This window comes from Camellia sinensis, chromosome 12 (assembly GCF_055761805.1).
Source record: "Camellia sinensis isolate YWXY chromosome 12, ASM5576180v1, whole genome shotgun sequence".
NCBI classification, from domain to species: Eukaryota; Viridiplantae; Streptophyta; class Magnoliopsida; order Ericales; family Theaceae; genus Camellia; species Camellia sinensis.
In genome coordinates this window covers 137,850,834-137,868,269 of record NC_138972.1, presented here as the reverse complement: position 1 = coordinate 137,868,269, position 17,436 = coordinate 137,850,834, and the positions used below count along the sequence as shown (strand labels likewise).

Below are 17,436 nucleotides of genomic sequence, written 5' to 3'. Positions count from 1 at the left end.
AATGTAGTAAGTCTATCATACCAAGCACGAGGGGCTTGTTTCAACCCATACAAAGCCTTGTCTAACTTGTAGACATGATTAGGACATTTAGGGTCCTCAAACCCTTTTGGTTGCTCAACATATGCCTCTTCTCTCAAGTACCCATTCAAAAAGGCACTTTTCACATCCATTTGAAACAATTTAAAGCCAAGAAAACATGCAACACAAAGCAAAATACGAATAGATTCGAGACGTGCAACTGGGGCAAACGTCTCATCATAGTCAACACCCTCTACTTGTGTGTAGCCTTGAGCAACCAACCTAGCTTTATTCCTAACAACTGTACCATTCTCATCAGATTTATTTTTAAAGATCCACTTGGTACCTATCACATTCATGTCTCTAGGTCTGGGAACTAGAGTCCAAACCTTGTTACGTTCAAATTGACCTAATTCTTCATGCATAGCATTGACCCAACTATCATCTAGCAAGGCCTCTTTAAAATTTTTAGGTTCAATTAAAGAAACATAACACATATGTGATACCTCATCCCGAATCTGTCTTCGGGTTTTCATTCGATCCGAGACACTTCCAATCACCTGTTGAGCTGGATGATTTAGTTTCACCCTAGCTGATGGTTTAAGCTCAGGACTCGCAGTGACAGGGGCAACAGGAGTTATGTCCCTTGGAGCACTCTTTAGACTTGACCTTACCTGTGAAGATGGTTCTGTAACCATTTCTTGTGATGGGTCCACACCTTCTCCTTGATTTTGTGATTCCGTGTCCAAGATTGGAGACTCATCATTATCATCCTCATTTGTTGCTGGAGTAGGTGCACCTGTGTCATCTATAACCACATTGATAGATTCCATTAAAGATGAAGTTCGCAGGTTATAGACTCTAAAGGCCCTACTAGTGGTTGAATACCCTAGAAAAATACCTTCATCACTTCGGGAGTCAAATTTGCCCAAAGGCTCTCTATCTTTGAAGATGTAACACTTACTCCCAAAAGTTTTGAAGTATTTTACATTAGGTTTCAACCCCTTCCACAATTCATATGGAGTTTGTAAAGTGCCGGGCCTTAAATACACGCGATTTATGACATAAACAGCAGTATTTAAGGCTTCAGCCCAAAACTTAGGAGGAAGTTTCTTACTAAGGAGCATGACCCTAGCCATTTCTTGAACAACCCTGTTCTTCCTCTCAACAACTCCATTTTGTTGTGGAGTAATAGGAGCAGAAAATTCATGCTTGATTCCATGCATATCACAAAAATCCGAAAACGAACTATTTTCAAATTCACGACCATGATCAGTTCGGATTCTTATGATACGCCCAATGGAAACACCCTGTTCATTTTGGATTTTAGGGACTAAGGCCTGGAAAGCATCAAACGTATCAGATTTTTCCCTTAAAAAATTTACCCACGAAAATCGAGTAAAATCATCAACAGTTAAAAAAATGTATCTTTTACCTCCGATGCTTTCAGTGCGAGTAGGACCCATTAAATCCATGTGAACTAATTCAAGAGGACGTTTGGTTGTAAAGCTGTTCACTTTTTTATGAGGAGCACGGGTTTGCTTTCCAAGCTGACATGGTCCACACACATGGCTCAAATTCTTACCTAGTTTAGGTATTCCCCTCACAAGCTCTTTGTTGGCAATCTTAGTTAGGTCATTGAAATTCATGTGACCTAATCTTTGATGCCACAAATCAATGTTACTAATGATGGCAGAATGACAAGTGAGATCATTAGTTGTAACAATCCCATAGCAGTTATCAGATGTGCGAACCCCATGTAAGACAGTATTTCCTTTTTTATCCAAAATTTCACATTTATTTTTAGAAAACAATACTTCATGATGGGAATCACACATTTGACTAATGCTTAAAAGATTTGCTTTAAGACCATCAACTAGTAAAACATTATCTAGCTTGGGAAGACCAGCAACACTTATAGAGCCCTTACCAATGACTCTCGAAGTGCCACCGTCTCCAAAGGTAACAATTCCTCCTTCATATTTTTCAAGGGAGGTGAAGTAGGATTTGTTACCGGACATATGACGAGAACACCCACTATCAAGATACCACATGTGTGAATCACGTGCTTTTAGAGCAGTGTGAGCAACAAAACAAGTCAAATCCTCTTTTCTAATCCAAATCTTTTTAGTCTTGGTGTTCAGCCTAGACATGTAAGGTTGTCTCCTAACCCAAAAAGTATTAGACTTTCTACCCTTTTGAGACACCTTACCAAAGAGTTCAAAACAGTAAGGACGAATGTGGCCATACCTACCACAGTGATGACAAATAAAAACTGGTTTTACCTCCTTTTTGTTGATTTTACCAGCTTTCGGTAGACGGAGAGAGAGATCAGCCTGGTCTACCTTCAATTTTCCCTTTGCTTGAGTCTTCTTGTCATGTGAAGTAGAGGCCTGTCCCTTGTGTGCTGTTGCATCATAGCCTAACCCGCTTTTGTCGCAACCCATTTGTTGAGACCCGAGGATGTCTTCTAAGGATTTTGAACCTTTGTTCCACATGGCAATAGTGGTTCTAGCAACCCGAAGCTCTTCATCCTTTTGACAGATTATCTCTTCCAATCTGGCTTGTGACAGCTCAAGACTTTCAAGCTTTTCTTCATATGTGGAATACACCTTCAGAAGTTCATTCCTTTCAGTTTCAGAGGATAGTAATTTTCCACATAAGTCTTGCCTGTCACTCGAGATCTTGACAATATTCTGCTTTGCTGCTACAAGTTCTTCTTTCAGCCTGACATTCTCACCCTCACATGTCTTGAGCTTGAGAGAGAGTCTGTCATTGAGTTTGGACAAATTCAAAGATTCCTCGTACAGCTTTTCGTAGGCTTGTTGTAGTTCATCGCCATTGATCTCCTCATTATCCTCAGATGTCTCATCATCCTCTTTTTGCTCTTCATTCTCCTTTGCCTCCTCCAATCTTGCAACTAAGACTGAAAAGTCGCTGGATGGTGGTGAATGTGAGTTTCCTCTTTCATGGAATTGGCTCAAAATTTCCCATGCCTCTTTAGCCTTTGTGCAACGAACAACCCGTTGTTGTTCTTCAGCAGAAATTGCTCTACGAATAGTGCTAAGGGCTCTCAGATTGCTCGGACTGTCAACACTTTCTGTATCTTCTTCAATGGCCTGCCAGCCTTCTGGATCAAAGGCTCTCAGAAAAGCCCTCATTCTGATTTTCCAAAACAGGTAGTTACTCCCATCAAAAGTAGGAGCATGATGCAAGTTCTGACCACGAGCTAACTCCGCTGGCTTTGGAAGAGTTTGAGTGAAAGTGGACCAAAAAGCCATAAAAGCACTATCCCCGTCTTCTCCAGATTCAAGTTCTTCGGGTTCTTGCTCCGACCCGCTTTCATCATCCCAAGTTACAGTGTAGACTTTCTTTCGATTCTTTTTCGAAGGGCATTCAAGGGCAATGTGACCAAAGCCTTGACACTCATAACACTTGACCCCTGGTCCCCTAACAATCTTTTTTTCAGTAGTTTGAGCAAATTTTGGTGGAACATTTTTGGGTTTGTCATTACTCTTATCTTTTGAAATAGGGGCTCTGAAATTCGGCTTTTTTTTTCAAAAATTTTTTAAACTGTTTTGTAAGCATAGCCGTCATCTCAGACTCTAAATCAAATTCAGTCTCCGGAGGTTTTGCAGTCTCATGGGCACTCGTGAAAGCCATATTTTCTTTTTGCTTTTTCTTAGAAATTTGGTGGGCTTCATAAGTCTGCAAATTTCCAACCAATTGATCGAGCTTGAGGGTATCAACATTCTGAGCCTCCTCAATGGCTGTCACCTTTGGTTGGAACCTCTCGGGAAGGGACCTCAAAATTTTTCCAACAACTTTTGCTTCCGGGATTTTCTCACCGAGAGTGAAACAGGAATTCACGATATCACTGAGTTTTGCATAAAATTCATCGAACGTCTCATCGTCGCGCATAAAAAGGGTTTCAAAGGCGGACGTGAGACGTTGAAGTTTTGCCCTTTTAACAGAGGTGGTACCTTCGTGAATCGTTTCAAGAATATCCCACGCCTCTTTTGCTATTTCACACGTGCAAATTCGACGGAATTCTTCAGGTGTGACAGAGCAGAAGAGGGAGTTGAGAGCTTTGCTGTTCCAACTCGAATTCTGGTAATCGATTGTGTCCCATTTATCCAGGGGTTTAGGAATATCACTCCCATCAATGGTGATTGTAGGTTCACTCCACCCAAAGATTACGGAGTGCCAAACTTTCTCATCGATGGATTTTAAAAATGCTCTCATACGAGCTTTCCAATAAGAATAGTTTGTACCGTCAAGTAAAGGGGGTCTATGAGTGGAGTTACCTTCACGAATAGAATCCATGATACTAATCACACAAAATCACACTCCTATAGTTTTGAAAAAACAAAGAGTGACCCGATCTGATACCAATTGAAAATCTAAGTGATTCGTGATTAGATCAAGATTAAAATATTCCAAATCCCAAAAAGAACCAAAACACACAATCTAAATCAACAAGCACTTACGAAAGTGATTTAGATTGTTTGTTTTTGACAGATTAAATAATAAATCGACACAAAAGATTTTTACGTGGAAAAAACCACAATTGGACACCTCCAACTGTGATTAAAAAACCACGGGCGAAACGCCATAAATCAATCCACTACTGAAGTAAAAAGATTACAAAGATATCTTACAAATTACCCAACTTAGTCAATCTGTCTTCGAATCTTCTGTAACTCTTTTTCACGACTTCATCTCGGAACTGATCTGTCACACCCCAAATCCGGGCATGACCGGCCGTGGCCCACAGGGACTTAGCCCAAGGCACACGTAAGCCTAAACACGAATCCAATTACATTGAACAACTGAACAATAGTCCAATAATAAATAACCAAAACTCAATCCAGACATGTCACAATTATAAACGGTAAAATCAACCGTAATAAAAAAACCATCCAAACTTATGGGATATAAACAACCCACATATCAAAAATAATCCTAAATGAACTTCGATAAGAATAAATATAAATATGCACAAACTTGACATAACACTCTAAACTAAAGGAATGCCCTAGAGGTCCATGCAATTGAGTCCCCGCTATGCCATGAGTCCACTCTAAGTCCTTCTAACACCTGTAAGTGATAAAAACTAAGTCAGCTGATAGCTCAGTGAGTAGCAACATGGATAGTAAATACAGTTTTGAAAACAGGGTTCAATTCCAAAATAAGATATATATCACAGAAACTAGATTGGCATACAGTTTGGTAAATACAATCTGTTTCAAAAAGAAGGTTCCACAATTCAACACTTAAAATACTCATGTCTCGCAAGAACATGATAAACGACATTTTCCACTTAAAACAGATTATAACATGAACACCAATAATTTTCTGGGTACCAATAAAAACAAATAATCTGCCACACATTTCTCAGGCTATAAGCCCCGTTGGATCCAATACCGAACTAAGAGTCATCCTCAGGGTGGCACCTGGGCCTTTTCTCAAAGACGATCCGATTGAAGGTCACCTAGTTGTTTTTAAAGGTCTGTTCCTTACAATCGTTGAGCACTAGAGTCATCACGGCCCAACCCGGATCTGTTCCCTAGTGGCCAGAGTCACCACACACAGTGGAATAATTTCCCTGGACTAAATACACACATGGTCCCAATAATCAATACACATCAGTTTCGCAAAACATGGTAGTTCATCATTATAAACATGAGACCAAAATAAATAGTTTACAGTATGCCAAGTTCACACATGTTTCAGAAATAATTTGATTCAATTGATAATATAATAATTTATCAAAACAGTTTAATCATAAAACAACAATTTAATTTTTCCAACAGTTCAGGGTAGGGGAACATTTATAAAAATACGTAGCATGAAACTACTCACCTGAAACGCAATAATATAATCCTCGAATAAAGTGTAAAAGTCCAACTAGTGGCCTGAACCAAGTATAAAAACTACGCGTCACAACTAATTTAAAAATACTAAAAAAAATAGGAACTAAGTAATCTCAAACTAAAGCGCACTAACACGGCTCAACCCAACTCACCGTTACTCTTAAATATTACCTAAGTTCATATTCTTCAAGGCCTAAAATCACCCAAGACATAGATTCCGATCGAAACTTAACTTTAAGATGAAACAGTGTTTTAAACAAGTTTTTCCAATCTATTCGCTAACTTTGAAAATTACAAAACCCACTCCACGCTATTCGAAAAATTCCAATAACCTCCAGATATGATCTAATATATCCTAAGTTTCAAACCCAATTGGTTTCACTTGATTTGCTTATCAAAATAATTTTCTACAATTTATTATATCCAAACAGGTTGTTTTCTGCAGCACTTTAAAGAAATTGACGGTTCTCTTAATATACACGAGCAATCAATGCAAGGCCAAAAACATACGAAACTAGTCTCGTAACCGGTTCTGATGACACTAATTTGATAATTTTTGGATTTATACCCAAAGAGAACAACAATCCCGAATTTACTGTTTCGGACTGGTTTCCTGGACAGATTTGAATACCTCAATTTATATGGATTTCGACTCCCAAAAATTATGAAAAAATTCAGATATTCAATTCAATGTGTAATTGATCTACTGTAAAAATTTCAGATTAAAATTCATCCGTTTGATATGGTTTCTTGATTTTTAAAATTTGTGACTTTGTACAGAATTTTTGGACTGAAAATTACACCCAATCTTTACACATAAATTTAGCTCCTCAAGTTTCTTAATAGGATATCTATATACACAATACATAAACCTACAACCTCTCCATCAATGAACAAAATAATTATAGAATAAGGATGAAGAACAAAAAGAAGAGAAGAAAACCAAGGAGGGCTAACCTTTGATGATCACACACAACACAACACACCCAAAAGTTCTTTGATTGCAACATCTTCTTCTTTTTTTTCCTTCTCTCTAACCCTCTCCCGTGGCTGCTGTTGTTGCCCTATGTGGTGAACAAATAATAGAGTAGGGTTTGTGTTTATTTTATTTTATACTAGTGGTGGGCACACATAGGTCAAATAAATAGATAAATATACAAAACATATGTATAAGTTACATGCAACTCAAATGGTAGGAGTCTTATATATTAACCTTGTGGTCTAGAGTTCAAGTCACCCCCTCCTCTCTCTCTCTTTTTATTTTTATTTTTATAATAAACCTTGTCTCTAAATTAAAGACTTTCACCATAAATTTATTTTAGGTTTAAAATTAATTAAAAGATCCTCCAATAATATTTAATTTGCACCTTAGAATTCACCACCAAAATATTTGAGATTGTAATATTATTATTTAATTATTTACTTAATTTTTATATTCGGGTTCTCACATTCTCCCCTCCTGAAAAAAAGTTTCGTCCTCGAAACTAACCTGAGTAAATCATGAGAATAGATGTGGGTACTTCTCGCGCATCTCGTCCTCGCGTTCCCAAGTCGCCTCTTCAACTAGATGATTACACCACAGTACCTTAACCAATTTAATGACCTTTGTATGCAACCTTTTCTCTTTCGAATCCAAAATCTGAATAGGTATCTCCTCATACGAAAAATCCTCTCTAATCTGAAGCGGCTCATAATCTATCACATGCGACAGACTGTGCACATATTTTCTCAGCATAGACACGTGAAACACATTATGCACTCCTGCCAACCTAGGGGGTAAAACAACACGGTACACAACCTCACTAACCTTCCCTAATACCTCAAATGGTCCAATGTATCTAGAACTCAACTTTCATTTATTTCCAACCTTGATGACTCCTTTCCATGGTGATACTTTCAAGAATACCATATCCCCCACATGAAACTCTAAGTCTCTCCTACGATGATCAGCATAATTTTTTTTTTTTTTTTTTCTACTCTGAGCAGTCAATAATCTCTCTCTGATGGTGATAATTTTCTGTGTAGCATCCTCCACCAAATCAGGTCCCAACATTTGCCTTTCACCAACCTCATACCAACACAAAGGAGACCTACACTTCCTTCCATACAAAGCCTCATATGGGGCTACTCCCAAACTAGAATGACAACTATTATTATGTGCAAACTCCATAAGCGGCAAATAATCATCCCAATTACCTCTCCACTCCAAAGCATAAGCCCTCAACATATCCTCAAGGGTTTGAATAGTCCTCTTTGATTGCCCATCTGTCTGAGGGTGATAAGTTGAACTAAAATTTAACCTAGTACCCATAGCTAACTGTAAGGCACCCCAAAACTTAGACACAAAACGAGGGTCCCAATCTAACACTATTGACACTGGTGCACCATGCAATCTAACAATCTCCTTCACATATAACTGTGCAAATTGAGCTAGAGAATAGGTCATCCGTACTGCAATAAAATGTGCTGACTTGGTTAATCTATCAACAACTACCCAAACTGCATCGTGATTACTACTAGTACGAGGTAATCCACACATGAAGTCCATGGTAACATGATCCCACTTCCACTCCAGTATAGGTAAGGGTTGTAGTTTCCCCGCAGGTTTCTAATATTCTACTTTAACTTGTTGACACACCAAACACTGAGCCACAAATTCTGCAATATCTCCCTTCATACCATTCCACCAAAAGTGTTCATAAAGATCCCGATACATCTTAGTACTTCCAAGATGAATGCTATAACTATAACTAGAACTATGTGCCTCCATCATAATCTCCTTCCGCAAATCACCACCAGCAGGAACACAAATTCGGCTATGGAATCTAAGTAGCCCATCATCACTAACCACAAAGTCTACATGCTTACCCTCTGTCATCTCTCCTTTAATACGCTCACACTGGGGGTCAATCTCCTGAGCTAAATGAATCCGTTCTCTCAAGGTCAGCTGAACTTTCAATTGACTACAATAAGCCCTATCACCAGGCGTAACAACCCCAAGCCTCAAACGTCTCATGTCTTCCACCAAACAACTCTCAATAGACAAAGCAGCTACATTTCCAACTATAACCTTCCTACTCAAGGCATCTGCAACCACATTTACCTTCCCCGGATGACATAATATATTCACATCGAAATCTTTTAGTAACTCAAGCCATCTTCTTTGCCTCAAATTTAGTTCCTCCTGTGTGAAAATATACTTCCAACTCTTATGGTCAGTGTAAATCTCACATGACTCTCCATACAAATAATGTCGCCAGATCTTAAGAGCGAAAATCACTATTGCTAACTCCAAGTCGTGCGCAGGATAATTTCTCTCATGTACTTTCAACTTTCATGACGCATAAGCAATCACCTTCCTATGCTGTATGAGCACACATCCTAAACCCTATCATGAAACATCACTATAAATCACAAAACCACCATCATCAGTAGATAAGGCAAGGATTGGAGCTGATGTTAACCTCTGTTTAAGCTCTTTGAAGTTACACTCACAATCATCATTCCACTCAAACTTTACCCCTTTCCTAGTGAGATTGGTAAGTAGCAAGCAATACAAAAGAATCCTTCCACAAACTGTTTGTAATATCCAGCAAACCCTAGAAAGCTACGTACCTCTATCACAGAAGTAGGTCGTGGCCAATCAACGATTTTCTACCACCTTTGTGCTATCCAGAAATACCCCATCTTTACTTACCACATGACCCAAAAATGATACAATGCTCAACCAAAATTCACACTTCTTAAATTTTGCATACAGTCTCTTCTCCCTAAGGATCTAAAATACTACCCTCAAATGCTGCTCATGCTCCTCCTTACTCCTCGAATAAATTAGGATGTCATCAATAAACACTACCACAAATTTATCCAGTTGGGGTTTAAATACTCTGTTCATTAAATCCATGAATGTGGCTGGTGCATTTGTGAGACCAAAAGGCATTACCAAGAACTCATAATGCCCATAACGGGTTCTAAAAGCTGTCTTAGGAACATCCTCATCCCTTACTTTCAACTGGTGATAGCCTAACCTCAAGTCAATCTTAGAGAATACTTGAACTCCCTACAATTGGTCAAATAGGTCAACAATACGTGCAAAGGATACATATTCTTCATTGTGACTTTGTTCGGTTCCCCATAATCAATACACAATCTCATAGACCCATCATTCTTCTTCACAAATAACACAGGTGCTCCCCAAGATGAGACACTAGGCCTAACAAAACTTTTCTCTAACAACTTCTATAACTAAGTTTGTAACTCCCTTAACTCTAACGATGCCATTCTATAGGGCGCTTTAGAAATAAGTGTTGTGTCAGGGACCAAGTTAATGGAAAATTCTACCTCACGATCTAGAGGAAGTCCAAGTAGATCCTTTGGAAAAACATCAACACAATCACTCACTACAGGCAACTCCTCTAACTTCTATTTTGGTAGTTTGATACTCACCACACAAGTTAAATAACCATGACACCTTTTTCTCAACATTCGATTAGCCTAAAAGGAAGAAGTAAAATAGATAGAAGACCCTTTCCTATCCCCCTGGAAGAAAAACTCAAGTTGTCCCAACATAGCAAAAACTACTCCCATTCTAAAACAATCAATAGAAGCATGATGCTTCGTCAACGAATCCATCTCCAAAATCACATCAAAATCCTTCATCTCTAAAGAAATCAAATCCACTAGAAAAATCCTACCATCCATCTTTATCTGACAAGATCTACAAACATCTCCCAATATTACTATTTCTCCAAATGGATTACACACAATAATACAAACATCAAAGGCTCTTAAAGAATAGACAATCCGTGTAAATATCTAGGTGTCAACTATTAACCATCAAAACGAAATCAAGAACGATTCAACACAAGTTTAAATAAAACTAACTTAACCAAACACTACTAAGTACTATAGGGACTCGGACCTCGTCTGAATGATGAAATGCAAGGTATGTAACTTGATAAATCTATAGCTCTGATACCACAATTGTCACACCCCAAATCCGGGCATGACCGGCCGTGGCCCACAGGGACTTAGCCCAAGGCACACGTAAGCCTAAACACGAATCCAATTACATTGAACAACTGAACAATAGTCCAATAATAAATAACCAAAACTCAATCCAGACATGTCACAATTATAAACGGTAAAATCAACCGTAATAAAAAAACCATCCAAACTTATGGGATATAAACAACCCACATATCAAAAATAATCCTAAATGAACTTCGATAAGAATAAATATAAATATGCACAAACTTGACATAACACTCTAAACTAAAGGAATGCCCTAGAGGTCCATGCAATTGAGTCCCCGCTATGCCATGAGTCCACTCTAAGTCCTTCTAACACCTGTAAGTGATAAAAACTAAGTCAGCTGATAGCTCAGTGAGTAGCAACATGGATAGTAAATACAGTTTTGAAAACAGGGTTCAATTCCAAAATAAGATATATATCACAGAAACTAGATTGGCATACAGTTTGGTAAATACAATCTGTTTCAAAAAGAAGGTTCCACAATTCAACACTTAAAATACTCATGTCTCGCAAGAACATGATAAACGACATTTTCCACTTAAAACAGATTATAACATGAACACCAATAATTTTCTGGGTACCAATAAAAACAAATAATCTGCCACACATTTCTCAGGCTATAAGCCCCGTTGGATCCAATACCGAACTAAGAGTCATCCTCAGGGTGGCACCTGGGCCTTTTCTCAAAGACGATCCGATTGAAGGTCACCTAGTTGTTTTTAAAGGTCTGTTCCTTACAATCGTTGAGCACTAGAGTCATCACGGCCCAACCCGGATCTGTTCCCTAGTGGCCAGAGTCACCACACACAGTGGAATAATTTCCCTGGACTAAATACACACATGGTCCCAATAATCAATACACATCAGTTTCGCAAAACATGGTAGTTCATCATTATAAACATGAGACCAAAATAAATAGTTTACAGTATGCCAAGTTCACACATGTTTCAGAAATAATTTGATTCAATTGATAATATAATAATTTATCAAAATAGTTTAATCATAAAACAACAATTTAATTTTTCCAACAGTTCAGGGTAGGGGAACATTTATAAAAATACGTAGCATGAAACTACTCACCTGAAACGCAATAATATAATCCTCGAATAAAGTGTAAAAGTCCAACTAGTGGCCTGAACCAAGTATAAAAACTACGCGTCACAACTAATTTAAAAATACTAAAAAAAATAGGAACTAAGTAATCTCAAACTAAAGCGCACTAACACGGCTCAACCCAACTCACCGTTACTCTTAAATATTACCTAAGTTCATATTCTTCAAGGCCTAAAATCACCCAAGACATAGATTCCGATCGAAACTTAACTTTAAGATGAAACAGTGTTTTAAACAAGTTTTTCCAATCTATTCGCTAACTTTGAAAATTACAAAACCCACTCCACGCTATTCGAAAAATTCCAATAACCTCCAGATATGATCTAATATATCCTAAGTTTCAAACCCAATTGGTTTCACTTGATTTGCTTATCAAAATAATTTTCTACAATTTATTATATCCAAACAGGTTGTTTTCTGCAGCACTTTAAAGAAATTGACGGTTCTCTTAATATACACGAGCAATCAATGCAAGGCCAAAAACATACGAAACTAGTCTCGTAACCGGTTCTGATGACACTAATTTGATAATTTTTGGATTTATACCCAAAGAGAACAACAATCCCGAATTTACTGTTTCGGACTGGTTTCCTGGACAGATTTGAATACCTCAATTTATATGGATTTCGACTCCCAAAAATTATGAAAAAATTCAGATATTCAATTCAATGTGTAATTGATCTACTGTAAAAATTTCAGATTAAAATTCATCCGTTTGATATGGTTTCTTGATTTTTAAAATTTGTGACTTTGTACAGAATTTTTGGACTGAAAATTACACCCAATCTTTACACATAAATTTAGCTCCTCAAGTTTCTTAATAGGATATCTATATACACAATACATAAACCTACAACCTCTCCATCAATGAACAAAATAATTATAGAATAAGGATGAAGAACAAAAAGAAGAGAAGAAAACCAAGGAGGGCTAACCTTTGATGATCACACACAACACAACACACCCAAAAGTTCTTTGATTGCAACATCTTCTTCTTTTTTTTCCTTCTCTCTAACCCTCTCCCGTGGCTGCTGTTGTTGCCCTATGTGGTGAACAAATAATAGAGTAGGGTTTGTGTTTATTTTATTTTATACTAGTGGTGGGCACACATAGGTCAAATAAATAGATAAATATACAAAACATATGTATAAGTTACATGCAACTCAAATGGTAGGAGTCTTATATATTAACCTTGTGGTCTAGAGTTCAAGTCACCCCCTCCTCTCTCTCTCTTTTTATTTTTATTTTTATAATAAACCTTGTCTCTAAATTAAAGACTTTCACCATAAATTTATTTTAGGTTTAAAATTAATTAAAAGATCCTCCAATAATATTTAATTTGCACCTTAGAATTCACCACCAAAATATTTGAGATTGTAATATTATTATTTAATTATTTACGTAATTTTTATATTCGGGTTCTCACATGATCAATCTTGAAGTTGATTCCACAACCTCACTCACATATAGAACCAAACATCTTTCGAAACTATATGCTAGAATCTTCGGAATCCACCGAAGAGAACTCTCTCTTGAATTTAAAGAAACCAACTCCTTGATGTATGTATTTTAGATCCTGAGTGAAGAACTCTTCTCAAGACATCAAGAGAAACTCTCAAAAATCTCCCAAGAAGACTTTAAACACAACCCTAGTTTGTTTTTCTCAGATCTAGAAAAAACCGTACCAAACAAAACAACGTTAGCAGCTTTAAATAGGAATCTGAATCGCGATCTCCGCTCGAGCTCAACATAGCCCGCTCGAGCGGACTGAACAAAAACTGCATACGAAGAAACAGAGATGCGCTCGAGCGTAGGAGTTTCCGCTCGAGCGTCAAATTACACCTTCCAGTATCTGTGCTTGCCCTGTCAAACTACTGTGACCTGCTAATCTACGCTCGAGCTCAAGAGTCTCCGCTCGAGCGGACAGTACAAAAACAGAAAAACATAGTTTTGAATCCACACAAGATTTTGTCTCCGGATTTGACAACACAGGGACCTAACAGAAGTGTCCAATGCTATCTTATAAGTCTATTCTAAATATTATATACAATCGATGTGGGATGGCAACACATATTTGAAACAAGATAATTGAGAATATTATCCGCAATCGATGTGGGATGGCAACCCATATATTTGAAACAAATGATATAATAACAAATATATAGCTTGGACATGAACATTGAATACATCATATTAATATTTTTCAAAACTGGTGTCGTTCAATGGTCAATTTTATTGAATTATTTTAGAAAATTTGAAGTTATTTTCAAATTTTCAAAACTTTAATGAATACACAAAATGTGAGAGAAATTGCACAGAATAAGTATGAATCATGAGTAAATCACAGCAATGTATCTAAGCCCAAATTGATACCTACGCAAGGAGACCTCAACAGTCCATGACAGTAGGAATCAAATACCACAGACACAACACAGAAAAATACACAAAAAAAAACAGACAATCAGACAAAGAAAAAGAATGTGAGAGAGAGAACCACAGACACGACACACAACACCCCACAAAGCTACAAACCCAACAACCAATCGAACCAAATAGAACAAGAAAACGGGAAAAAAAGAGAGGATAAAACTTACCAAAGAGCAAATCAGTGGGAAGGATGATGAATGGGAGGAGAATCGACCACAATGCAGCCACACGACCAACCCTAGATCGAGAGAATGAAACAGGAAGAGAAAAAAAAAAACCTCGAAGAGTCAAGAGAGGGAGTTAAGTATGAAACAGGTCCGCTCGAGCGTACTTAGTACCGCTCGAGCGTACAATATTGCAAGCAGACTCCCGCTCGAGCGTGTAAAAGGCCGCTCGAGCTCAAAAAACCATCTCTCAGAACTATCAAAACAAGAACAAACTGCTGCAAGAGTTAAAAACACGCTCGAGCGTAACACATTCCGCTCGAGCGGAACAAAACAAAACAAAACACATTTTTTTTTTTTTTTTTTTTTTTTTTTTTTTTTTGAGAAAACAATCCAATATGCAAAATCACGAGGTGAGACCTGAAACAAAAATAGATGATCAGACTGAGCCAAATGAATACTAAGATGAAATAATCCACAATTCATGAATCGTGTGAACTTGCACCTTTTTTATTTTTTAAAAAAAAACGACACCGGAAATCATGAGCATAGCAAAAAAAATATCATCAATGATCATAAGCTACATGAGAATGTACAACTCAAAATCCAATATGAGAGCTCACATAAAAAAGTGTGTGTGTGCAATCCATGAGAGGTCACTGAGCTAGAGTTAATCCTAGTAGTGATCGGATGGCTGGACCTCCATCAAGAGTAACTCAACAATACAGTGAAAAGTCAAACCACTAGGAATCACGGGGTATTTGTTGAGTAAATGCGGAGGCTCCCCCTCAGTCAAAATTCTAATATTTAGAGCTTGTTTGGCATGAGCGTTTTTGATGAAAATAGTCAAAATGTCAAAACATCAAATCAGAACACTTTTTTACTTTTTATACATCTTTTCTTAAAACATAAAAAAAAATCAATTAAAAGAATCAATTCCGAAATAGCCCCTAATGTCTTTTTTCACCTCTCCATTTATTTATATTAATCGTAACTAATAGATTAAAATTTTACAATACATATGGCACGTTTGTTTGTTTGGTGAGTGCTACATATGAACTTAATATTCAATTCATTAACTTTTTTCTATTATAATTTGAACTCACAAAATGATTACAGGGGTGCGAACCAAAATGATAAGCAAATAAGTCTCAAAAATTGAGGCTCCGTTGGGAAAGTCTCTCAAAATATGGTTCCACCCGTTGATTTGAGTGTGTTGTTTGTTTGGGTCTTTCAAATCATAATTCTACACCCATTTCTCAAAACTCAATTTAAAACAGAATTGTTACTTTTCAAAACTCATAACCAAAACACATAATTCAAAACTTAATTCAAATCAATATTTTAATTTTTTAAATATTTTAAATATTTTTAAAATATTTTAATTTTGTTAAGATTTTAAATATTTTAATATTTAAATATGTTATGCATTTTTTAAATTTTTTGAATACTTTTAAATATTTTAATTTCAAAATATTACGATTCACAGTTTTTAAATTTTAAAATATTTTATTAAAATAAATTCAAACTCTATTTTATAGAAATATTTTTAAGTATTTTAATTTTTTTGTTATGTATTTGGTTACGATTTAGGTGTAGAGTTGTGAAAGTCGTATGGAGTTTCGAGTTATGCGTTTGGTTATGCGTTTTAAAAATAATTTCATAATTGACTTTTGTTTTATGTGTTTGGTTACGATTTGAGTGTAGAGTTGTTTTTAAATTTAAAATCTTAATATTTGAAATTATTTAAAATTTTTGAATATTTAAATTATTTAAATTTTTACGATTTAAATTTTTTGAATATTTATTTTAATTTTTTACTTTTTAAATTTTTTAGATTATTTAAATTATTTAAATATTTATGATTTTAATTTTTTGAGTATTTATTTTGAAAAAAATTTATTTCCTCTGTAGTATTTTCAATTAAAAAATTGATTAATGTTATTTTCTATTAACAATAATTTTTTTTAATAGAATTCTAAAAAGAGTTTGGTTATTAGTGTTGATCAGAATTTTCAATAGTGTGAAAGTAGTATGTTTTGTTTTGAGTTATAATAATTTGAATTAAGTTTTGAAAACTCTTTCCAAAACTCATAACCAAAAAAATTTTCTTACTTCACATGTCAGATCAAACTTTCAAAACTCAATTCCACACTCTATTCAAAAACTATAACCGAACAAATTTTCTACACTCAAATCATAATTCCACAACTCACAAACTCAAAATACAACTCATACTTTCAAATCATATTTACAAAACTCTACCAAACGTAACCTAAAACTATGTATTATTCAATACTCAAGATCTAAGAATAATTAAAACAAAAAACAAAAAATAAAAATTTAAAAATTTTGCCAAACGGGCCTTACGAAGTTGAAATCGAGACGTAATATAATTTGTTTTTATCAATTTAAATAGAATGGTTCACGACACTAGAACTATTATAAAACTACACAATTCAAAGGATTTGTAAATTCATACCAACTCAACTCGAGTCAATGCCCGAACCCACAAACAAATTAAGAATATTATTTAACAGATACCCAAAAAAATAATAAATAAATAAATAAATTTAATTTGATTCAACTCGTTACAAATATATTATTAACATCACAGTTATAAGAAGTATGCCATACAATGGTATTATTAAAATTTCAAAAATATCCCATGGCTTTTACTCAACCACCTTACTATAGAGGCTAATAAATTGTGTGCGTGACATTAGTAAGGCCAATCATCTAGCCACACAAGATCTTATGTCCCTATTTTTCCCTCCACATATTTCAAATTATTTATTTGTCAT

General features: G+C 35.9%; 1 long non-coding RNA gene across 1 annotated transcript; it reads right to left on the bottom strand.

Moving 5' to 3' along the window:
• Positions 1-4,842: 4,842 nt before the first annotated feature.
• On the bottom strand, positions 4,843-13,436 carry LOC145804817 (uncharacterized). The gene is made up of 4 exons (XR_014347307.1): positions 12,977-13,436; positions 6,852-11,243; positions 5,884-5,936; positions 4,843-5,118 (listed from the first exon to the last, which is right to left on the bottom strand). It is a non-coding gene; the product is annotated as an uncharacterized LOC145804817 (long non-coding RNA).
• Between the last annotated feature and the right edge of the window lie 4,000 nt (positions 13,437-17,436).